Source organism: Schistocerca nitens, chromosome 2 (genome assembly GCF_023898315.1).
Source record: "Schistocerca nitens isolate TAMUIC-IGC-003100 chromosome 2, iqSchNite1.1, whole genome shotgun sequence".
NCBI lineage: Eukaryota > Metazoa > Arthropoda > Insecta > Orthoptera > Acrididae > Schistocerca > Schistocerca nitens.
In genome coordinates, this window is record NC_064615.1 from 1,207,232,532 (window position 1) to 1,207,258,934 (window position 26,403).

The window sequence follows — 26,403 nt, forward strand, 5'->3', positions numbered from 1 at the left end:
CTCTGCAGGTTTACTGTATCCCTTGGACCTTCCCATTGACGATGCAACACAGATATTGCATCGGAATTAAATATAAGAGACACAATGCCGTCTTAAGTACAGGAAGACTAAATCCTGCTACTGTCTATGTTTTGAGCGTATCCTGTGCCATCAGTTTTACTTTCCGATGCAGCTCTGCAGGTTTACTGTATCCATTGGACCTTCCCATTGAGATGAAACACAGAAATTGCATCGGAATTAAATATAAGAGACACAATGCCGACTTAAGTACAGGAAGACTAAGTCTTCCTACTGTCTATGTTTTGATCGTTTCCTGTGTCATCAGTTTTACTTTCCGATGCACCTCTGCAGGTTTACTATATCCCTTGGACCTTCCCATTCACGATGAAACACAGGAATTTCATCGGAAATAAATATAAGAGACACAATGCAGACTTAAGTACAGGAAGACTGAGTCCTGCTACTGTCTATGTTTTGAGCGTTTCCTGTGTCACGAGTTTTACATTCCGATGCACCTCTGCAGGCTTACTGTATCCCTTGGACCTTCCCATTGACGATGAAACACAGAAATTGCATCGGAATTAAATATAAGAGACACAATGCCGACTTAAATACAGGAAGACTAAATCCTGGTACTGTCTATGTATTGAGCGTGTCCTGTGCCATCTGTTTTACTTGCCGATGCACCTCTGTAGGTTTCCTGTATCCCTTAGACCTTCCCATTGACGATGAAACACAGAAATTGCATCGAAATTAAATATAAGAGACACAATGCCGACTTAAGTACAGGAAGACTAAATCCTGCTACTGTCTATGTTTTGAGCGTATCCTGTGCCATCTGTTTTACTTTCCGATGCAGCTCTGCAGGTTTACTGTATCCATTGGACCTTCCCATTGACGATGAAACACAGAAATTTCATCGGAAATAAATATAAGAGACACAATGCCGACTGAAGTACAGGAAGACTGAGTCTTCCCACTTTCTATGATTTGAGCGTTTCCTGTGTCACCAGTTTTACATTCCGATGCATGTCCGCAGGTTTTCTGTATCCCTTGGACATTCCCATTGACGGTGAAACACAGAAATTGCATCGGAATTAAATATAAGAGACACAATGCCGACTTAAGTACAGGAAGACTGAGTCTTCCTACTGTCTATGTTTCGAACGTTTCCTGTGGCACTAGTTTTACATTCCGATGCACCTCTGCAGGTTTACTGTATCCCTTGGACCTTCCCATTGACGATGAAACACAGAAATTGCATCGGAATTAAATATAAGAGACACAATGCCGACTTAAGTACAGGAAGACTGAGTCTTCCTACTGTCTATGTTTAGAGCGTTTCCTGTGTCATCAGTTTTACTTTCCGATGCACCTCTGCTGGTTTACTATATCCCTGCGAGCTTCCCATTCACGATGAAACACAGAAATTTCATCGGAAATAAATATAAGAGACACAATGCCGACTGAAGTACAGGAAGACTGAGTCTTCCCACTTTCTATGATTTGAGCGTTTCCTGTGTCACCAGTTTTACATTCCGATGCATGTCCGCAGGTTTTCTGTATCCCTTGGACATTCCCATTGACGATGAAACACAGAAATTGCATCGGAATTAAATATAAGAGACACAATGCCGACTTAAGTACAGGAAGACTGAGTCTTCCTACTGTCTATGTTTCGAACGTTTCCTGTGGCACTAGTTTTACATTCCGATGCACCTCTGCAGGTTTACTGTATCCCTTGGACCTTCCCATTGACGACGAAAAACAGAAATTGCATCGGAATTAAATATAAGAGACACAATGCCGACTTAAGTAAAGGAAGACTGAGTCTTCCTACTGTCTATATTTGAGCGTTTCTTGTGTCACCAGTTTTACATTCTGATGCACCTCTGTAGGTTTCCTGTATCCCTTGGACCTTCCCATTGACGATGAAACACAGAAATTGCATCGAAATTAAATATAAGAGACACAATACCGACTTAAGTACAAGAAAACAGTCTTCGTACGGTCAATGTTTTGAGCGTTTCCTGTGTCACCAGTTTTACATTCGGATGCACCCCTGCCGGTTTAATGTATCCCTTGGACCTTGCCATTGACGATGAAACACAGAAATTGCATCGGAATTAAATATAAGAGACATAATACCGACTTAAGTACAGGAAGACTGAGTCTTCCTACTGTCTATGTTTTGAGCGTTTCCTGTGTCACCAGTTTTACATTCTGATGCACCTCTGCAGGTTTACTGTATCCCTTGGACCTTCCCATTGACGATGAAAAACAGAAATTGCATCGGAATTATTTATAAGAGACACAATGCCGACTTAAGTACAGGAAGACTGAGTCTTCCTACTGTCTATGTTTGAGCGTTTCCTGTGTCACTAGTTTTACATTCCGATGCACCTCTGCAGGTTAACTGTATCCCTTGGACCTTCCCATTGACGATGAAACACAGAAATTGCATCGGAATTATATATAAGAGACACAATGCCGACTTAAGTACAGGAAGACTGAGTCTTCCTACTCTCTATGTTTTGAGCTTTTTCGGTGTCACCAGTTTTACATTCTGATGCACCTCTGCAGGTTTACTGTATTCCTTGGACCTTCCCATTGACGATGAAACACAGAAATTGCATCGGAATTAAATATAAGAGACACAATGCCGACTTAAGTACAGGAAGACTAAGTCTTCTTACTGTCTATGTTTTGATCGTTTCCTGTGTCATCAGTTTTACTTTCCGATGCACCTCTGCAGGTTTACTATATCCCTTGGACCCTCCCATTCAGGATGAAACACAGGAATTTCATCGGAAATAAATATAAGAGACACAATGCAGACTTAAGTACAGGAAGACTGAGTCTTCCTACTGTCTATGTTTTGAGCGTTTCCTGTGTCACGAGTTTTACATTCCGATGCACCTCTGCAGGTTTACTGTATCACTTGGACCTTCCCATTGACGATGAAACACAGAAATTGCATCGGAATTAAATATAAGAGACACAATGCCGACTTAAGTACAGGAAGACTGAGTCTTCCTACTGTCTATGTTTTGAGCGTTTCCTGTGTCACTAGTTTTACATTCCGATGCACCTTTGCAGGTTTACTGCATCCCTTGGACCTTCACATTGACGATGAAACACAGAAATTGCATCGGAATTAAATATAAGAGACACAATGCCGACTTAAGTACAGGAAGACTGAGTCTTCCTACTGTCTATGTTTTGAGCGTTTCCTGTGTCACCAGTTTTACATTCTGATGCACCTCTGCAGGTTTACTGTATCCCTTGGACCTTCCCATTGACGATGAAACACAAAAATTGCATCGGAATTAAATACAAGAGACACAAGCCGACTTAAGTACAGGATGACTGAGTCTTCCTACTGTCTATAATTTGAGCGTTTCCTGTGTCACCAGTTTTACATGCCGATGCACCTCTGCATGTTTACTGTATCCCTTGGACCTTCCCATTGGCGATGAAACACACAATTTGCATCGAAATCAAATATAAGAGACACAATGCCGGCTTAAGTACAGGAAGACTAAATCCTGCAACTGTCTATGTTTTGAGCGTATCCTGTGTCATCAGTTTTACTTTCCGATGCACCTCTGCAGGTTTACTATATCCCTTGGACCTTCCCATTCACGATGAAATACAGAAATTTCATCGGAAATAAATATAAGAGACACAATGCCAACTTATGTACAGGAAGACTGAGTCTTCCTACTGTCTATGTTTTGAGCGTTTCCTGTGTCACTAGTTATACATTCCGTTGCACCTCTGCAGGTTTACTGTGTCCCTTGGACCTTCCCATTGACGATGCAACACAGAAATTGCATCGGAATTAAATATAAGAGACACAATGGCGACTTAAGTACAGGAAGACTGAGTCTCCTACTGTCTATGTTGTGAGCGTTTCCTGTGTCACCATTTTTACATTCTGATGCACCTCTGCAGGTTTAATGTAGCCCTTGGACCTTCCCATTGACGATGAAACACAGAAATTGCATCGGAATTAAATATAAGAGACACAATGCCGACTTAATCAGAGAAAGACTGTGTCTTCCTACTGTCTATGTTTTGGGCGTTTCCTGTGTCACCAGTTTTACATTCCGATGCACCTCCGCAGGTTTACTGTATCCCTTGGACTTTCCCATTGACGATGAAACACAGAAATTGCATCGGAATTAAATATAACAGACACAATGCCGACTTAAGTACAGAAAAACTGAGTCTTCCTACTGTCTATGTTTTGAGCGTTTCCTGTGTCACCAGTTTTACATTCCGATGCACCTATGCAGGTTTACTGTATCCATCGTACCTTCCCATTGACGATGAAACACAGAAATTGCATCGGAATTTAATATAAGAGACACAATGCCGACTTAAGAACAGGAAGACTGAGTCTTCCTACTGTCTATGTTTTGAGCGTTTCCTGTGTCACCAGTTTTACATTCTGATGCACCTCTGCAGGTTTACTGTATCCCTTGGACCTTCCCATTGACGATGAAAAACAGAAATTGCATCGGAATTAAATATAACAGACACAATGCCGACTTAAGTACAGAAAAACTGAGTCTTCCTACTGTCTATGTTTTGAGCGTTTCCTGTGTCACCAGTTTTACATTCCGATGCACCTGTGCAGGTTTACTGTATCCATTGGATCTTCACAGTGACGATGAAACACAGAAATTCCATCGGAATTAAAGATAAGAGTCTTCCTACTGTCTATAATTTGAGCGTTTCCTGTGTCACCAGTTTTACATTCCTATGCACCCCTGCCGGTTTACTGTTTCCCTTGGACCTTCCCATTGTCGATCAACCACAGAAATCGCATCGGAATTAAAAATAAGGACACAATGACGACTTAAGTACAGGAAGACTGAGTCTTCCTACTGTCTATGTTTTGAGCGTTTCCTGTGTCACCAGTTTTACATTCTGATGCACCTATGCAGGTTTACTGTATCCCTTGGACCTTCCCATTGACGATGAAAAACAGAAATTGCATCGGTATTAAATATAACAGACACAATGCCGACTTAAGTACAGGAAAACTGAGTCTTCCTACTATCTATGTTTTGAGCTTTTCCTGTGTCACCAGTTTTACATTCCGATGCACCTGTGCAGGTTTACTGTATCCATTGGATCTTCACAGTGACGATGAAACACAGAAATTGCATCGGAATTTAAGATAAGACTGAGTCTTCCTACTGTCTATAATTAGAGCGTTTCCTGTGTCACCAGTTTTACATTCCGATGCACATCTACAGGTTTAGTGTATTCCTTGGACCTTCCCATTCACGATGAAACACAGAAATTGCATCGGAATTAAATATAAGAGACACAATTCCGACTTAAGTACAGGAAAACTGTATCTTCCTACTGTCTATGTTCTGAGCGTTTCCTGTGTCACTAGTTTTACATTCCGATGCACCTCTGCAGGTTTACTGTATCCCTTGGAACTTCCCATTGACGATGAAAAACAGAAATTGCATCGGAATTAAACATAAGAGACACAATGCCGACTTAAGTACAGGAAGACTGAGTCTTCCTACTGTCTATAATTTGAGCGTTTCCTGTGTCACCAGTTTTACATTCTGATGCACCTCTGTAGGTTTCCTGTATCCCTTGGACCTTCCCATTGACGATGAAACACAGAAATTGCATCGAAATTAAATATAAGAGACACAATGCCGACTTAAGTACAAGAAAACAGTCTTCGTACGGTCAATGCTTGAAGCGTTTCCTGTGTCACCAGTTTTACATTCCGATGCACCTCTGCCGGTTTACTGTATCGCTTGGACCTTCCCATTGACGATGAAACACAGAGATTGCATCGGAATTAAATATAAGAGACACAATGCCGACTTAAGTACAGGAAGACTGAGTCTTCCTACTGTCTATGTTTTGAGCGTTTCCTGTTTCACTAGTTTTACATTCCGATGCACCTCTGCAGGTTTACTATGTTCCTTGGACCTTCCCATTGACGATGAAACACAGGAATTGCATCGGAATTGAATATAAGAGACACAATGCCGACTTATGTACAGGAAGACTGAGTCTTCCTACTGTCTATGTTTTGAGCGTTTCCGGTGTCACCAGTTTTACATTCTGATGCACCTATGCAGGTTTACTGTATCCATCGTACCTTCCCATTGACGATGAAACACAGAAATTGCATCGGAATTTAATATAAGAGACACAATGCCGACTTAAGTACAGGAAGACTGAGTCTTCCTACTGTCTATGTTTTGAGCGTTTCCTGTGTCACTAGTTTTACATTCTGACGCACCTCTGCAGGTTTACTGTATCCCTTGGACCTTCCCATTGACGATGAAAAACAGAAATTGCATCGGAATTAAATATAACAGACACATTGCCGACTTAACTACAGGAAAACTGAGTCTTCCTACTGTCTATGTTTTGAGCGTTTCCTGTGTCACCAGTTTTACATTCCGATGCACCTGTGCTGGTTTACTGTATCCATTGGATCTTCACAGTGACGATGAAACACAGAAATTCCATCGGAATTAAAGATAAGACTGAGTCTTCCTACTGTCTATAATTTGAGCGTTTCCTGTGTCACCAGTTTTACATTCCGATGCACATCTACAGGTTTACTGTATTCCTTGGACCTTCCCATTGACGATGAAACGCAGAAATTGCATCGGAATTAAATATAAGAGACACAATGCCGACTTAAGTACAGGAAGACTGAGTCTTCCTACTGTCTATGATTTGAGCGTTTCCTGTGTCACCAGTTTTACATTCCGATGCACGTCTGATGGTTTACTGTATCCCTTGGACATTCCCATTGACGATGAAACACAGAAATTGCATCGGAATTAAATATTAGAGACACAATGCCGACTTAAGTACAGGAAGATTGAGTCTTCCTAATGTGTATGATTTGAGCGTTTCCTGTGTCACTAGTTTTACATTCCGATGCACCTCTGCAGGTTTACTGTATCCCTTGGACCTTCCCATTGACGATGAAATACAGAAATTGCATCGGAATTAAATATAAGAGACACAATGCCGACTTAAGTACAGGAAGATTGAGTCTTCCTACTGTCTATGCTTTGAGCGTTTCCTGTGTCACCAGTTATACATTCTGATGCACCTCTGTAGGTTTCCTGTATCCCTTGGACCTTCCCATTGACGATGAAACACAGAAATTGCATCGAAATTAAATATAAGAGACACAATGCCGACTTAAGTACAAGAAAACAGTCTTCGTACGGTCAATGTTTGAAGCGTCTCCTGTGTCACAAGTTTTACATTCCGATGCACTTCTGCCGGTTTACTGTATCCCTTGGGCCTTCCCATTGTCGATCAAACACAGAAATCGCATCGGAATTAAATATAAGAGACACAATGCCTACTTAAGTAAAGGAAGACTGAGTGTTCCTACTGTCTATGTTTGAGCGTTTCCTGTGTCACGAGTTTTACATTCTGATGCACCTCTGCAGGTTTACTGTATCCATGGGACCTTCCCATTGACGATAACACACAGATATTGCATCGGATTTAAATATAAGAGACACAATGCCGACTTAAGTACAGGAAGACTGAGTCTTCCTACCGTCCATGTTTTGAGCGTTACCTGTGTCACCAGTTTTACATTCTGATGCACCTCTGCAGGTTTACTGTATCCCTTGGACCTTCCCATTGACGATGAAACACAGAAATTGCATCGGAATTAAATATAAGAGACACAATGCGCGACTTAAGTACAGGAAGACTGAGTCTTCCTACTGTCTATGTTTTGAGCGTTTCCTGCGTCACCAATTTAACATTCCGATGCACGTCTGCAGGTTTACTGTATCCCTTGGACCTTCCCATTGACGATGAAACACAGATATTGCATCGGAATTAAATATAAGAGACACAATGCCGACTAAAGTACAGGAAGACTGAGTCTTCCTACTGTCTATGTTTTGAGCGTTTCCTGTGTCACTAGTTTTACATTCCGATGCACCTCTGCAGGTTTACTATGTCCCTTGTACCTTCCCATTGACGATGAAACACAGGAATTGCTTCAGAATTAAATATAAGAGACACAATGACGTCTTAAGAACAGGAAGACTGAGTCTTCCTACTGTCTATGTTTCGAGCGTTTCCTGTGTCACCAGTTTTACATTCCGATGCAAATGTGCAGGTTTACTGTATCGATTGGATCTTCACAGTGACGATGAAACACAGAAATTGCATCGGAATTTAAGATAAGACTGAGTCTTCCTACTGTCTATAATTTGAGCGTTTCCTGTGTCACCAGTTTTACATTCCGATGCACATCTACAGGTTTACTGTATTCCTTGGACCTTCCCATTGACGATGAAACACAGAAATTGCATCGGAATTAAATATAAGAGACACAACGCCGACTTAAGTACAAGAAAACTGAGTCTTCTTACGGTCTATGTTTTGAGCGTTTCCTGTGTCACCAGTTTTACATTCCGATGCACCTCTGCAGGTTTACTGTATCACTTGGACCTTCCCATTGGCGTTGAAAACACAAATTGCATCGAAATTAAATATAAGAGACACAATGCCGAATTAAGTACAGGAAAACTGTGTCTTCCAACTGTCTATGTTTTGAGCGTTTCCTGTGTCACACGTTTTACATTCCGATGCATCTGTGCAGGTTTACTGTATCCATTGGATCTTCACAGTGACGATGAAACAAAGAAATTGCATAGGAATTAAAGATAAGAGACACAATGCCGACTTAAGTACAGGAAGCCTGAGTCTTCCTACTGTCTATAATTTGAGCGTTTCCTGTGTCACCAGTTTTACATTCCGATGCACCTCTACAGGTTTACTGTATTCCATGGACCTTTCCATTGACGATGAAAAACCGAAATTGCATCGGAATAAATATAAGAGACACAATGCCGACTTAAGTACAGGAAGACTAAGTCTTCCTACTGTCTATGATTTGAGAGTCTCCTGTGTCACCAGTTTTACATTCCGATGCACCTCTGCAGGTTTACTGTATCCCTCGGACCATCCCATTGACGATGAAACACAGAAATTGCTTCCGAATTAAATATAAGAGACACAATGCCGACTTAAGTACAGGATGACTGAGTCTTCCTACTGTCTGTGTTTTGAGCGTTTCCTGTGTCACAAGTTTTACATTCCGATGCACCTCTGCAGGTTTACTGTATCCCTTGGACCTTCCCATTCACGATGAAACACAGAAATTGCATCGGAATTAAATATGAGAGACTCACTGCCGACTTAAGTACATGAAGACTGAGTCTTCCTACTGTCTATGTTTTGAGCGTTTCCTGTGTCACCAGTTTTACCTTCTGATGCATCTCTGCAGCTTTACTGTATCCTTTGGACCTTCCCATTGACGATGAAACACAGAAATTGCGTCGGAATTAAATATAAGAGACACAATGCCGACATAAGTACAGGAAGACTGAGTCTTCCTACTGTCTATAATTTGAGCGTTTCCTGTGTCACGAGTTTTACAATCCGATGCACCTCTACAGCTTTACGGTATCCCTTGGACTTTCACAGTGAGGATGAAACACAGAAATTGCATCGGAATTAAATATAAGAGACACAATGCCGACTTAAGTACAGGAAGACTAAGTCTTCCTACTGTCTATGTTTTGAGCGTCTCCTGTGTCACCAGATTTACATTCTGATGCACGTCTGTAGGTTTCCTGTATCCCTTGGACGTTCCCATTGACGATGAAACACAGAAATTGCATCAAAATTAAATATAAGAGACACAATGCCGACTTAAGTACAAGAAAAATGTCTTCGTACGCTCAATGTTTTGAGCGTTTCCTGTGTCACCAGTTTTACATTCCGATGCACGTCTGTTGTTTTACTGTATCCCTTGGACCTTCCCATTGACGATGAAACACAGATATTGCATCGGAATTAAATATAAGAGACACAATGACGACTAAAGTACAGGAAGACTGAGTCTTCCTACTGTCTATGTTTTGAGCGTTTACTGTGTCACGAGTTTTACAATCCGATGCACCTCTACAGCTTTACGGTATCCCTTGGACTTTCACAGTGAGGATGAAACACAGAAATTGCATCGGAATTAAATATAAGAGACACAATGCCGACTTAAGTACAGGAAGACTAAGTCTTCCTACTGTCTATGTTTTGAGCGTTTCCTGTGTCATCAGTTTTACATTCCGATGCACCTCTGCAGGTTTACTGTATCCCTTGGACCTTCCCATTGACGATGAAAAACAGAAATTGCATCGGAATTAAATATAACAGACACAATGCCGACTTAAGTACAGGAAAACTGAATCTTCCTACTGTCTATGTTTCGAGCGTTTCCTGTGTCACCAGTTTTACATTCCGATGCAAATGTGCAGGTTTACTGTATCCATTGGATCTTCACAGTGACGATGAAACACAGAAATTGCATCGGAATTTAAGATAAGACTGAGTCTTCCTACTGTCTATAATTTGAGCGTTTCCTGTGTCACCAGTTTTACATTCCGATGCACATCTACTGGTTTACTGTATTCCTTGGACCTTCCCATTGACAATGAAACACAGAAATTGCATCGGAATTAAATATAAGAGACACAACGCCGACTTAAGTACAAGAAAACTGAGTCTTCTTACGGTCTATGTTTTGAGCGTTTCCTGTGTCACCAGTTTTACATTCCGATGCACCTCTGCAGGTTTACTGTATCACTTGGACCTTCCCATTGGCGTTGAAAACACAAATTGCATCGAAATTAAATATAAGAGACACAATGCCGACTTAAGTACAGGAAAACTGTGTCTTCCTACTGTCTATGCTTTGAGCGTTTCCTGTGTCACCAGTTTTACATTCCGATGCATCTGTGCAGGTTTACTGTATCCATTGGATCTTCACAGTGACGATGAAACAAAGAAATTGCATAGGAATTAAAGATAAGAGACACAATGCCGACTTAAGTACAGGAAGCCTGAGTCTTCCTACTGTCTATAATTTGAGCGTTTCCTGTGTCACCAGTTTTACATTCCGATGCACCTCTACAGGTTTACTGTATTCCATGGACCTTTCCATTGACGATGAAAAACCGAAATTGCATCGGAATAAATATAAGAGACACAATGCCGACTTAAGTACAGGAAGACTAAGTCTTCCTACTGTCTATGATTTGAGAGTCTCCTGTGTCACCAGTTTTACATTCCGATGCACCTCTGCAGGTTTACTGTATCCCTTGGACCTTCCCATTGACGATGAAACACAGAAATTGCATCGGAATTAAATATAAGAGACACAATGCCGACTTCAGTACAGGAAGACTGAGTCTTCCTACTGTCTGTGTTTTGAGCGTTTCCTGTGTCACTAGTTTTACATTCCGATGCACCTCTGCAGGTTTACTGTATCCCTTGGAACTTCCCTTTCACGATGCAACACAGAAATTGCATCGGAATTAAATTTAAGAGACACACTGCCGACTTAAGTACATGAAGACTGAGTCTTCCTACTGTCTATGTTTTGAGCGTTTCCTGTGTCACCAGTTTTACCTTCTGATACACCTCTGCAGGTTTACTGTATCCTTTGGACCTTCCCATTGACGATGAAACACAGAAATTGCATCGGAATTCAATATAAGAGACACAATGCCGACATAAGTACAGGAAGACTGAGTCTTCCTACTGTCTATAATTTGAGCGTTTCCTGTGTCACGAGTTTTACAATCCGATGCACCTCTACAGCTTTACGGTATCCCTTGGACTTTCACAGTGAGGATGAAACACAGAAATTGCATCGGAATTAAATATAAGAGACACAATGCCGACTTAAGTACAGGAAGACTAAGACTTCCTACTGTCTATGTTTTGAGCGTTTCCTGTGTCATCAGTTTTACTTTCCGATGCACCTTTGCAGGTTTACTATATCCCTTGGACCTTCCCATTCACGATGAAACACAGATATTTCATCGGAAATAAATATAAGAGACACAATGACGTCTTAAGTACAGGAAGACTGAGTCTTCCTACTGTCTATGTTTTGAGCGTTTCCTGTGTCACCAGTTTTACATTCTGATGCACCTCTGTAGGTTTCCTGTATCCCTTGGACGTTCCCATTGACGATGAAACACAGAAATTGCATCAAAATTAATTATAAGAGACACAATGCTGACTTAAGTACAAGAAAAATGTCTTCGTACGGTCAATGTTTTGAGCGTTTCCTGTGTCACCAGTTTTACATTCCGATGCACCTCTGCCGTTTTACTGTATCCCTTGGATCTTCCCATTGACGATGAAACACAGAAATCGCATCTAAATTAAATATAAGAGACACAATGCCGACTTAAGTACAAGAAAACAGTCTTCGTACGGTGTATGTTTTGAGCGTTTCCTGTGTCATCAGTTTTACATACCGATGCAACTCTGCAGGTTTACTGTATCCCTTGGACCTTCCCATTGACGATGAAAAACAGAAATTGCATCGAAATTAAGTATAAGAGACACAATGCCGACTTAAGTACAGGAAGACTAAATCCTGCTACTGTCTATGTTTTCAGCGTATCCTGTGTCATCAGTTTTACATTCCGATGCACCTCTGCAGGTTTACTATTTCCCTTGGACCTTCCCATTCACGATGAAATACAGAAATCTCATTGGAAATAAATATAAGAGACACAATGCCGACTTATGTACAGGAAGACTGAGTCTTCCTGCTCTCTATGTTTTGAGCGTTTCCTGTGTCACTAGTTTTACATTCCGATGCACCTCTGCTGGTTTACTATGTCCCTTGGACCTTCCCATTGACGATGAAACACAGGAATTGCATCGGAATTAAATATAAGAGACACAATGCCGACTTATGTACAGCAAGACTGAGTCTTCCTACTGTCTATGTTTTGAGCGTTTCCTGTGTCACCAGTTTTACATTCCGTTGCACCTCTGCAGGTTTACTGTATCCCTTGGACCTTCCCATTGACGATGCAACACAGAAATTGCATCGAAATTAAATATAAGAGACACAATGCCGACTTAAGTACAGGAAGACTAAATCCTGCTACTGTCTATGTTTTGAGCGTATCCTGTGCCATCAGTTTTACTTTCCGATGCACCTCTGCAGGTTTACTGTATCCATTGGACCTTCCCATTGACGATGAAACACAGAAATTGCATCGGAATTAAATATAAGAGACACAATGCCGACTTAAGTACAGGAAGACTAAGTCTTCCTACTGTCTATGTTTTGATCGTTTCCTGTGTCATCAGTTTTACTTTCCGATGCACCTCTGCAGGTTTACTATATCCCTTGGACCTTCCCATTCACGATGAAACACAGGAATTTCATCGGAAATAAATATAAGAGACACAATGCAGACTTAAGTACAGGAAGACTGAGTCTTGCTACTGTCTATGTTTTGAGCGTTTCCTGTGTCACGAGTTTTACATTCCGATGCACCTCTGCAGGTTTACTGTATCCCTTGGACCTTCCCATTGACGATGAAACACAGAAATTGCATCGGAATTAAATATAAGAGACACAATGCCGACTTAAGTACAGGAAGACTGAGTCTTCCTACTGTCTATGTTTAGAGCGTTTCCTGTGTCATCAGTTTTACTTTCCGATGCACCTCTGCAGGTTTACTATATCCCTGCGAGCTTCCCATTCACGATGAAACACAGAAATTTCATCGGAAATAAATATAAGAGACACAATGCCGACGGAAGTACAGGAAGACTGAGTCTTCCCACTTTCTATGATTTGAGCGTTTCCTGTGTCACCAGTTTTACATTCCGATGCATGTCCGCAGGTTTTCTGTATCCCTTGGACCTTCCCATTGACGATGAAACACAGAAATTGCATCGGAATTAAATATAAGAGACACAATGCCGACTTAAGTACAGGAAGACTGAGTCTTCCTACTGTCTATGTTTCGAACGTTTCCTGTGGCACTAGTTTTACATTCCGATGCACCTCTACAGCTTTACGGTATCCCTTGGACTTTCACAGTGAGGATGAAACACAGAAATTGCATCGGAATTAAATATAAGAGACACAATGCCGACTTAAGTACAGGAAGACTAGGTCTTCCTACTGTCTATGTTTTGAGCGTTTCCTGTGTCACTAGTTTTACATTCCGATGCACCTCTGCAGGTTTACTGTATCCCTTGGACCTTCCCATTGACGATAAAAAACAGAAATTGCATCGGAATTAAATATAACAGACACAATGCCGACTTAAGTACAGGAAAACTGAATCTTCCTACTGTCTATGTTTCGAGCGTTTCCTGTGTCACCAGTTTTACATTCCGATGCACCTCTGCAGGTTTACTGTATCACTTGGACCTTCCCATTGGCGTTGAAAACACAAATTGCATCGAAATTAAATATAAGAGACACAATGCCGACTTAAGTACAGGAAAACTGTGTCTTCCTACTGTCTATGCTTTGAGCGTTTCCTGTGTCACCAGTTTTACATTCCGATGCATCTGTGCAGGTTTACTGTATCCATTGGATCTTCACAGTGACGATGAAACAAAGAAATTGCATAGGAATTAAAGATAAGAGACACAGTGCCGACTTAAGTACAGGAAGCCTGAGTCTTCCTACTGTCTATAATTTGAGCGTTTCCTGTGTCACCAGTTTTACATTCCGATGCACCTCTACAGGTTTACTGTATTCCATGGACCTTTCCATTGACGATGAAAAACCGAAATTGCATCGGAATAAATATAAGAGACACAATGCCGACATAAGTACAGGAAGACTAAGTCTTCCTACTGTCTATGATTTGAGAGTCTCCTGTGTCACCAGTTTTACATTCCGATGCACCTCTGCAGGTTTACTGTATCCCTTGGACCTTCCCATTGACGATGAAACACAGAAATTGCATCGGAATTAAATATAAGAGACACAATGCCGACTTAAGTACAGGAAGACTGAGTCTTCCTACTGTCTGTGTTTTGAGCGTTTCCTGTGTCACTAGTTTTACATTCCGATGCACCTCTGCAGGTTTACTGTATCCCTTGGACCTTCCCTTTCACGATGAAACACAGAAATTGCATCGGAATTAAATATAAGAGACACACTGCCGACTTAAGTACATGAAGACTGAGTCTTCCTACTGTCTATGTTTTGAGCGTTTCCTGTGTCACCAGTTTTACATTCTGATGCACCTCTGCAGGTTTACTGTATCCTTTGGACCTTCCCATTGACGATGAAACACAGAAATTGCATCGGAATTCAATATAAGAGACACAATGCCGACATAAGTACAGGAAGACTGAGTCTTCCTACTGTCTATAATTTGAGCGTTTCCTGTGTCACGAGTTTTACAATCCGATGCACCTCTACAGCTTTACGGTATCCCTTGGACTTTCACAGTGAGGATGAAACACAGAAATTGCATCGGAATTAAATATAAGAGACACAATGCCGACTTAAGTACAGGAAGACTAAGACTTCCTACTGTCTATGTTTTGAGCGTTTCCTGTGTCATCAGTTTTACTTTCCGATGCACCTTTGCAGGTTTACTATATCCCTTGGACCTTCCCATTGACGATGAAACACAGAAATTTCATCGGAAATAGATATAAGAGACACAATGACGTCTTAAGTACAGGAAGACTGAGTCTTCCTACTGTCTATGTTTTGAGCGTTTCCTGTGTCACCAGTTTTACATTCTGATGCACCTCTGTAGGTTTCCTGTATCCCTTGGACGTTCCCATTGACGATGAAACACAGAAATTGCATCAAAATTAAATATAAGAGACACAATGCTGACTTAAGTACAAGAAAAATGTCTTCGTACGGTCGATGTTTTGAGCGTTTCCTGTGTCACCAGTTTTACATTCCGATGCACCTCTGCCGTTTTACTGTATCCCTTGGATCTTCCCATTGACGATGAAACACAGAAATTGCATCTAAATTAAATATAAGAGACACACTGCCGACTTAAGTACATGAAGACTGAGTCTTCCTACTGTCTATGTTTTGAGCGTTTCCTGTGTCACCAGTTTTACCTTCTGATGCACCTCTGCAGGTTTACTGTATCCTTTGGACCTTCCCATTGACGATGAAACACAGAAATTGCATCGGAATTCAATATAAGAGACACAATGCCGACATAAGTACAGGAAGACTGAGTCTTCCTACTGTCAATAATTTGAGCGTTTCCTGTGTCACGAGTTTTACAATCCGATGCACCTCTACAGCTTTACGGTATCCCTTGGACTTTCACAGTGAGGATGAAACACAGAAATCGCATCGGAATTAAATATAAGAGACACAATGCCGACTTAAGTACAGGAAGACTAAGACTTCCTACTGTCTATGTTTTGAGCGTTTCCTGTGTCATCAGTTTTACTTTCCGATGCACCTTTGCAGGTTTACTATATCCCTTGGACCTTCCCATTGACGATGAAACACAGAAATTTCATCGGAAATAAATATAAGAGACACAATGACGTCTTAAGTACAGGAAGACTGAGTCTTCCTACTGTCTATGTTTTGAGCGTTTCCTGTGTCACCAGTTTTACATTCTGATGCACCTCTGTAGGTTTCCTGTATCCCTTGGACGTTCCCATTGACGATGAAACACAGAAATTGCATCAAAATTAAATATAAGAGACACAATGCTGACTTAAGTACAAGAAAAATGTCTTCGTTCGGTCAATGTTTTGAGCGTTTCCTGTGTCACCAGTTTTACATTCCGATGCACCTCTGCCGTTTTACTGTATCCCTTGGATCTTCCCATTGACGATGAAACACAGAAATTGCATCTAAATTAAATATAAGAGACACACTGCCGACTTAAGTACATGAAGACTGAGTCTTCCTACTGTCTATGTTTTGAGCGTTTCCTGTGTCACCAGTTTTACCTTCTGATGCACCTCTGCAGGTTTACTGTATCCCTTGGACCTTCCCATTGACGATGAAAAACAGAAATTGCATCGAAATTAAATATAAGAGACACAATGCCGACTTAAGTACAGGAAGACTAAATCCTGCTACTGTCTATGTTTTCAGCGTATCCTGTGTCATCAGTTTTACATTCCGATGCACCTCTGCAGGTTTACTATTTCCCTTGGACCTTCCCATTCACGATGAAATACAGAAATCTCATTGGAAATAAATATAAGACACAATGCCGACTTATGTACAGGAAGACTGAGTCTTCCTACTGTCTATGTTTTGAGCGTTTCTTGTGTCACCAGTTTTACATTCTAATGAACCTCTGTAGGTTTCCTGTATCACTTGGACCTTCCCATTGACGATGAAACACAGAAATTGCATCGAAATTAAATATAAGAGACACAATGCCGACTTAAGTACAGGAAGACTAAGTCTTCCTACTGTCTATGTTTTGAGCGTTTCCTGTGTCATCAGTTTTACATTCCGATGCACCTCTGCAGGTTTACTTTATCCCTTGGACCTTCCCATTGACGATGAAAAACAGAAATTGCATCGGAATTAAATATAACAGACACAATGCCGACTTAAGTACAGGAAAACTGAATCTTCCTACTGTCTATGTTTCGAGCGTTTCCTGTGTCACCAGTTTTACATTCCGATGCAAATGTGCAGGTTTACTGTATCCATTGGATCTTCACAGTGACAATGAAACACAGAAATTGCATCGGAATTTAAGATAAGACTGAGTCTTCCTACTGTCTATAATTTGAGCGTTTCCTGTGTCACCAGTTTTACATTCCGATGCACATCTACAGGTTTACTGTATTCCTTGGACCTTCCCATTGACGATGAAACACAGAAATTGCATCGGAATTAAATATAAGAGACACAACGCCGACTTAAGTACAAGAAAACTGAGTCTTCTTACGGTCTATGTTTTGAGCGTTTCCTGTGTCACTAGTTTTACATTCCGATGCACCTCTGCAGGTTTACTGTATCACTTGGACCTTCCCATTGGCGTTGAAAACACAAATTGCATCGAAATTAAATATAAGAGACACAATGCCGACTTAAGTACAGGAAAACTGTGTCTTCCTACTGTCTATGCTTTGAGCGTTTCCTGTGTCACCAGTTTTACATTCCGATGCATCTGTGCAGGTTTACTGTATCCATTGGATCTTCACAGTGACGATGAAACAAAGAAATTGCATAGGAATTAAAGATAAGAGACACAATGCCGACTTAAGTACAGGAAGCCTGAGTCTTCCTACTGTCTATAATTTGAGCGTTTCCTGTGTCACCAGTTTTACATTCCGATGCACCTCTACAGGTTTACTGTATTCCATGGACCTTTCCATTGACGATGAAAAACCGAAATTGCATCGGAATAAATATAAGAGACACAATGCCGACTTAAGTACAGGAAGACTAAGTCTTCCTACTGTCTATGATTTGAGAGTCTCCTGTGTCACCAGTTTTACATTCCGATGCACCTCTGCAGGTTTACTGTATCCCTTGGACCTTCCCATTGACGATGAAACACAGAAATTGCATCGGAATTAAATATAAGAGACACAATGCCGACTTAAGTACAGGAAGACTGAGTCTTCCTACTGTCTGTGTTTTGAGCGTTTCCTGTGTCACTAGTTTTACATTCCGATGCACCTCTGCAGGTTTACTGTATCCCTTGGACCTTCCCATTCACGATGAAACACAGAAATTGCATCGGAATTAAATATAAGAGACACACTGCCGACTTAAGTACATGAAGACTGAGTCTTCCTACTGTCTATGTTTTGAGCGTTCCTGTGTCACCAGTTTTACCTTCTGATGCACCTCTGCAGGTTTACTGTATCCTTTGGACCTTCCCATTGACGATGAAACACAGAAATTGCATCGGAATTCAATATAAGAGACACAATGCCGACATAAGTACAGGAAGACTGAGTCTTCCTACTGTCTATAATTTGAGCGTTTCCTGTGTCACGAGTTTTACAATCCGATGCACCTCTACAGCTTTACGGTATCCCTTGGACTTTCACAGTGAGGATGAAACACAGAAATTGCATCGGAATTAAATATAAGAGACACAATGCCGACTTAAGTACAGGAAGAATAAGACTTCCTACTGTCTATGCTTTGAGCGTTTCCTGTGTCATCAGTTTTACTTTCCGATGCACCTTTGCAGGTTTACTATATCCCTTGGACCTTCCCATTCACGATGAAACACAGAAATTTCATCGGAAATAAATATAAGAGACACAATGACGTCTTAAGTACAGGAAGACTGAGTCTTCCTACTGTCTATGTTTTGAGCGCTTCCTGTGTCACCAGTTTTACATTCTGATGCACCTCTGTAGGTTTCCTGTATCCCTTGGACGTTCCCATTGACGATGAAACACAGAAATTGCATCAAAATTAAATATAAGAGACACAATGCTGACTTAAGTACAAGAAAAATGTCTTCGTACGGTCAATGTTTTGAGCGTTTCCTGTGTCACCAGTTTTACATTCCGATGCACCTCTGCCGTTTTACTGTATCCCTTGGATCTTCCCATTGACGATGAAACACAGAAATTGCATCTAAATTGAATATAAGAGACACAATGCCGACTTAAGTACAAGAAAACAGTCTTCGTACGGTGTATGTTTTGAGCGTTTCCTGTGTCATCAGTTTTACATACCGATGCAACTCTGCAGGTTTACTGTATCCCTTGGACCTTCCCATTGACGATGAAAAACAGAAATTGCATCGAAATTAAATATAAGAGACACAATGCCGACTTAAGTACAGGAAGACTAAATCCTGCTACTGTCTACGTTTTGAGCGTATCCTGTGCCATCAGTTTTACTTTCCGATGCACCTCTGCAGGTTTACTGTATCCATTGGACCTTCCCATTGACGATGAAACACAGAAATTGCATCGGAATTAAATATAAGAGACACAATGCCGACTTAAGTACAGGAAGACTAAGTCTTCCTACTGTCTATGTTTTGATCGTTTCCTGTGTCATCAGTTTTACTTTCCGATGCACCTCTGCAGGTTTACTATATCCCTTGGACCTTCCCATTCACGATGAAACACAGGAATTTCATCGGAAATAAATATAAGAGACACAATGCAGACTTAAGTACAGGAAGACTGAGTCTTGCTACTGTCTATGTTTTGAGCGTTTCCTGTGTCACGAGTTTTACATTCCGATGCACCTCTGCAGGTTTACTGTATCCCTTGGACCTTCCCATTGACGATGAAACACAGAAATTGCATCGGAATTAAATATAAGAGACACAATGCCGACTTAAGTACAGGAAGACTGAGTCTTCCTACTGTCCATGTTTAGAGCGTTTCCTGTGTCATCAGTTTTACTTTCCGATGCACCTCTGCAGGTTTACTAAATCCCTGCGAGCTTCCCATTCACGATGAAACACAGAAATTTCATCGGAAATAAATATAAGAGACACAATGCCGACGGAAGTACAGGAAGACTGAGTCTTCCCACTTTCTATGATTTGAGCGTTTCCTGTGTCACCAGTTTTACATTCCGATGCATGTCCGCAGGTTTTCTGTATCCCTTGGACATTCCCATTGACAATGAATCACAGAAATTGCATCGGAATTAAATATAAGAGACACAATGCCGACTTAAGTACAAGAAGACTGAGTCTTCCTACTGTCTATGTTTCGAACGTTTCCTGTGGCACTAGTTTTACATTCCGATGCACCTCTACAGCTTTACGGTATCCCTTGGACTTTCACAGTGAGGATGAAACACAGAAATTGCATCGGAATTAAATATAAGAGTCACAATGCCGACTTAAGTACAGGAAGACTAGGTCTTCCTACTGTCTATGTTTTGAGCGTTTCCTGTGTCATTAGTTTTACATTCCGATGCACCTCTGCAGGTTTACTGTATCCCTTGGACCTTCCCATTGACGATGAAAAACAGAAATTGCATCGGAATTAAATATAAGAGACACAATGCCGACTTAAGTACAGGAAGACTGAGTCTTCCTACTGTCTATGTTTTGAGCGTTTCTTGTGTCACCAGTTTTACATTCTAATGAACCTCTGTAGGTTTCCTGTATCACTTGGACCTTCCCATTGACGATGAAACACAGAAATTGCATCGAAATTAAATATAAGAGAAACAATGCCGACTTAAGTACAAGAAAACAGTCTTCGTACGGTCAATGTTTTGAGCGTTTCCTGTGTCACCAGTTTTACATTCGGATGCACCTCTGCCGGTTTACTGTATCCCTTGGACCTTCCCATTGACGATGAAACACAGAAACTGCATCGGAATTAAATATAAGAGACACAATGCCGACTTAAGTACAAGAAGACTAAGTCTACCTACTGTCTATGTTTTGTGCGTTTCCTGCGTCACCAGTTTTACATTCTGATGCACCTCTGCAGGTTTACTGTATCCCTTGGACCTTCCCATTGACGATGAAACACAGAAATTGCATCGGCATTAAATATAAGAGACACAATGCCGACTTAAGTACAGGAAGACTGAGTCTTCCTACTGTCTATGTTTTGAGCGTTTCCTGTGTCACCAGTTTTACTTTCCGATGCACCTCTGCAGGTTTACTATTTCCCTTGGACCTTCCCATTCACGATGAAATACAGAAATTTCATTGGAAATAAATATAAGAGACACAATGCCGACTTATGTACAGCAAGACTGAGTCTTCCTACTGTCTATGGTTTTAGCGTTTCCTGTGTCACTAGTTATACATTCCGTTGCACCTCTACAGGTTTACTGTATCCCTTGGACCTTCCCATTGACGATGCAACACAGAAATTGCATCGGAATTAAATATAAGAGACACAATGCCGACTTAAGTACAGGAAGACTAAATCCTGCTACTGTCTATGTTTTGAGCGTATCCTGTGCCATCTGTTTTACTTTCCGATGCATCTCTGCAGGTTTACTGTATCCATTGGACCTTCCCATTGACGATGAAACACAGAAATTGCATCGGAATTAAATATAAGAGACACAATGCCGACTTAAGTACAGGAAGACTAAGTCTTCCTACTGTCTATGTTTTGATCGTTTCCTGTGTCATCAGTTTTACTTTCCGATGCACCGCTGCAGGTTTACTATATCCCTTGGACCTTCCCATTCACGATGAAACACAGGAATTTCATCGTAAATAAATATAAGAGACACAATGCAGACTTAAGTACAGGAAGACTGAGTCTTGCTACTGTCTATGTTTTGAGCGTTTCCTGTGTCACGAGTTTTACGTTCCGATGCACCTCTGCAGGTTTACTGTATCCCTTGGACCTTCCCATTGACGATGAAACACAGAAATTGCATCGGAATTAAATATAAGAGACACAATGCCGACTTAAGTACAGGAAGACTGAGTCTTCCTACTGTCTATGTTTAGAGCGTTTCCTGTGTCATCAGTTTTACTTTCCGATGCACCTCTGCAGGTTTACTATATCCCTGCGAGCTTCCCATTCACGATGAAACACAGAAATTTCATCGGAAATAAATATAAGAGACACAATGCCGACGGATGTACAGGAAGACTGAGTCTTCCCACTTTCTATGATTTGAGCGTTTCCTGTGTCACCAGTTTTACATTCCGATGCATGTCCGCAGGTTTTCTCTATCCCTTGGACATTCCCATTGACGATGAAACACAGAAATTGCATCGGAATTAAATATAAGAGACACAATGTCGACTTAAGTACAGGAAGACTGAGTCTTCCTACTGTCTATGTTTCGAACGTTTCCTGTGGCACTAGTTTTACATTCCGATGCACCTCTACAGCTTTACGGTATCCCTTGGACTTTCACAGTGAGGATGAAACACAGAAATTGCATCGGAATTAAATATAAGAGACACAATGCCGACTTAAGTACAGGAAGACTAGGTCTTCCTACTGTCTATGTTTTGAGCGTTTCCTGTGTCACTAGTTTTACATTCCGATGCACCTCTGCAGGTTTACTGTATCCCTTGGACCTTCCCATTGACGATGAAAAACAGAAATTGCATCGGAATTAAATATAAGAGACACAATGCCGACTTAAGTACAGGAAGACTGAGTCTTCCTACTGTCTATGTTTTGAGCGTTTCTTGTGTCACCAGTTTTACATTCTAATGAACCTCTGTAGGTTTCCTGTATCACTTGGACCTTCCCATTGACGATGAAACACAGAAATTGCATCGAAATTAAATATAAGAGACACAATGCCGACTTAAGTACAGGAAGACTAAGTCTTCCTACTGTCTATGTTTTGAGCGTTTCCTGTGTCATCAGTTTTACATTCCGATGCACCTCTGCAGGTTTACTGTATCCCTTGGACCTTCCCATTGACGATGAAAAACAGAAATTGCATCGGAATTAAATATAACAGACACAATGCCGACTTAAGTACAGGAAAACTGAATCTTCCTACTGTCTATGTTTTGAGCGTTTCCTGTGTCACTAGTTTTACATTCCGATGCACCTCTGCAGGTTTACTGTATCCCTTGGACCTTCCCATTGACGATGAAAAACAGAAATTGCATCGGAATTAAATATAAGAGACACAATGCCGACTTAAGTACAGGAAGACTGAGTCTTCCTACTGTCTATGTTTTGAGCGTTTCTTGTGTCACCAGTTTTACATTCTAATGAACCTCTGTAGGTTTCCTGTATCACTTGGACCTTCCCATTGACGATGAAACACAGAAATTGCATCGAAATTAAATATAAGAGACACAATGCCGACTTAAGTACAGGAAGACTAAGTCTTCCTACTGTCTATGTTTTGAGCGTTTCTTGTGTCACCAGTTTTACATTCTAATGAACCTCTGTAGGTTTCCTGTATCACTTGGACCTTCCCATTCACGATGAAACACAGAATTTTAATCGGAAATAAATATAAGAGACACAATGCCGACTTAAGTACATGAAGACTGAGTCTTCCTACTGTCTATGTTTTGAGCGTTCCTGTGTCACCAGTTTTACCTTCTGATGCACCTCTGCAGGTTTACTGTATCCTTTGGACCTTCCCATTGACGATGAAACACAGAAATTGCATCGGAATTCAATATAAGAGACACAATGCCGACATAAGTACAGGAAGACTGAGTCTTCCTACTGTCTATAATTTGAGCGTTTCCTGTGTCACGAGTTTTACAATCCGATGCACCTCTACAGCTTTACGGTATCCCTTGGACTTTCACAGTGAGGATGAAACACAGAAATTGCATCGGAATTAAATATAAGAGACACAATGCCGACTTAAGTACAGGAAGACTAAGACTTCCTACTGTCTATGTTTTGAGCGTTTCCTGTGTCATCAGTTTTACTTTCCGATGCACCTTTGCAGGTTTACTATATCCCTTGGACCTTCCCATTCACGATGAAACACAGAAATTTCATCGGAAATAAATATAAGAGACACAATGACGTCTTAAGTACAGGAAGACTGAGTCTTCCTACTGTCTATGTTTTGAGCGCTTCCTGTGTCACCAGTTTTACATTCTGATGCACCTCTGTAGGTTTCCTGTATCCCTTGGACGTTCCCATTGACGATGAAACACAGAAATTGCATCAAAATTAAATATAAGAGACACAATGCTGACTTAAGTACAAGAAAAATGTCTTCGTACGGTCAATGTTTTGAGCGTTTCCTGTGTCACCAGTTTTACATTCCGATGCACCTCTGCCGTTTTACTGTATCCGTTGGATCTTCCCATTGACGATGAAACACAGAAATTGCATCTAAATTAAATATAAGAGACACAATGCCGACTTAAGTACAAGAAAACAGTCTTCGTACGGTGAATGTTTTGAGCGTTTCCTGTGTCATCAGTTTTACATACCGATGCAACTCTGCAGGTTTACTGTATCCCTTGGACCTTCCCATTGACGATGAAAAACAGAAATTGCATCGAAATTAAATATAAGAGACACAATGCCGACTTAAGTACAGGAAGACTAAATCCTGCTACTGTCTATGTTTTGAGCGTAACCTGTGCCATCAGTTTTACTTTCCGATGCACCTCTGCAGGTTTACTGTATCCATTGGACCTTCCCATTGACGATGAAACACAGAAATTGCATCGGAATTAAATATAAGAGACACAATGCCGACTTAAGTACAGGAAGACTAAGTCTTCCTACTGTCTATGTTTTGATCGTTTCCTGTGTCATCAGTTTTACTTTCCGATGCACCTCTGCAGGTTTACTATATCCCTTGGACCTTCCCATTCACGATGAAACACAGGAATTTCATCGGAAATAAATATAAGAGACACAATGCAGACTTAAGTACAGGAAGACTGAGTCTTGCTACTGTCTATGTTTTGAGCGTTTCCTGTGTCACGAGTTTTACATTCCGATGCACCTCTGCAGGTTTACTGTATCCCTTGGACCTTCCCATTGACGATGAAACACAGAAATTGCATCGGAATTAAATATAAGAGACACAATGCCGACTTAAGTACAGGAAGACTGAGTCTTCCTACTGTCCATGTTTAGAGCGTTTCCTGTGTCATCAGTTTTACTTTCCGATGCACCTCTGCAGGTTTACTAAATCCCTGCGAGCTTCCCATTCACGATGAAACACAGAAATTTCATCGGAAATAAATATAAGAGACACAATGCCGACGGAAGTACAGGAAGACTGAGTCTTCCCACTTTCTATGATTTGAGCGTTTCCTGTGTCACCAGTTTTACATTCCGATGCATGTCCGCAGGTTTTCTGTATCCCTTGGACATTCCCATTGACAATGAATCACAGAAATTGCATCGGAATTAAATATAAGAGACACAATGCCGACTTAAGTACAAGAAGACTGAGTCTTCCTACTGTCTATGTTTCGAACGTTTCCTGTGGCACTAGTTTTACATTCCGATGCACCTCTACAGCTTTACGGTATCCCTTGGACTTTCACAGTGAGGATGAAACACAGAAATTGCATCGGAATTAAATATAAGAGACACAATGCCGACTTAAGTACAGGAAGACTAGGTCTTCCTACTGTCTATGTTTTGAGCGTTTCCTGTGTCATTAGTTTTACATTCCGATGCACCTCTGCAGGTTTACTGTATCCCTTGGACCTTCCCATTGACGATGAAAAACAGAAATTGCATCGGAATTAAATATAAGAGACACAATGCCGACTTAAGTACAGGAAGACTGAGTCTTCCTACTGTCTATGTTTTGAGCGTTTCTTGTGTCACCAGTTTTACATTCTAATGAACCTCTGTAGGTTTCCTGTATCACTTGGACCTTCCCATTGACGATGAAACACAGAAATTGCATCGAAATTAAATATAAGAGACACAATGCCGACTTAAGTACAAGAAAACAGTCTTCGTACGGTCAATGTTTTGAGCGTTTCCTGTGTCACCAGTTTTACATTCGGATGCACCTCTGCCGGTTTACTGTATCCCTTGGACCTTCCCATTGACGATGAAACACAGAAACTGCATCGGAATTAAATATAAGAGACACAATGCCGACTTAAGTACAAGAAGACTGAGTCTACCTACTGTCTATGTTTTGTGCGT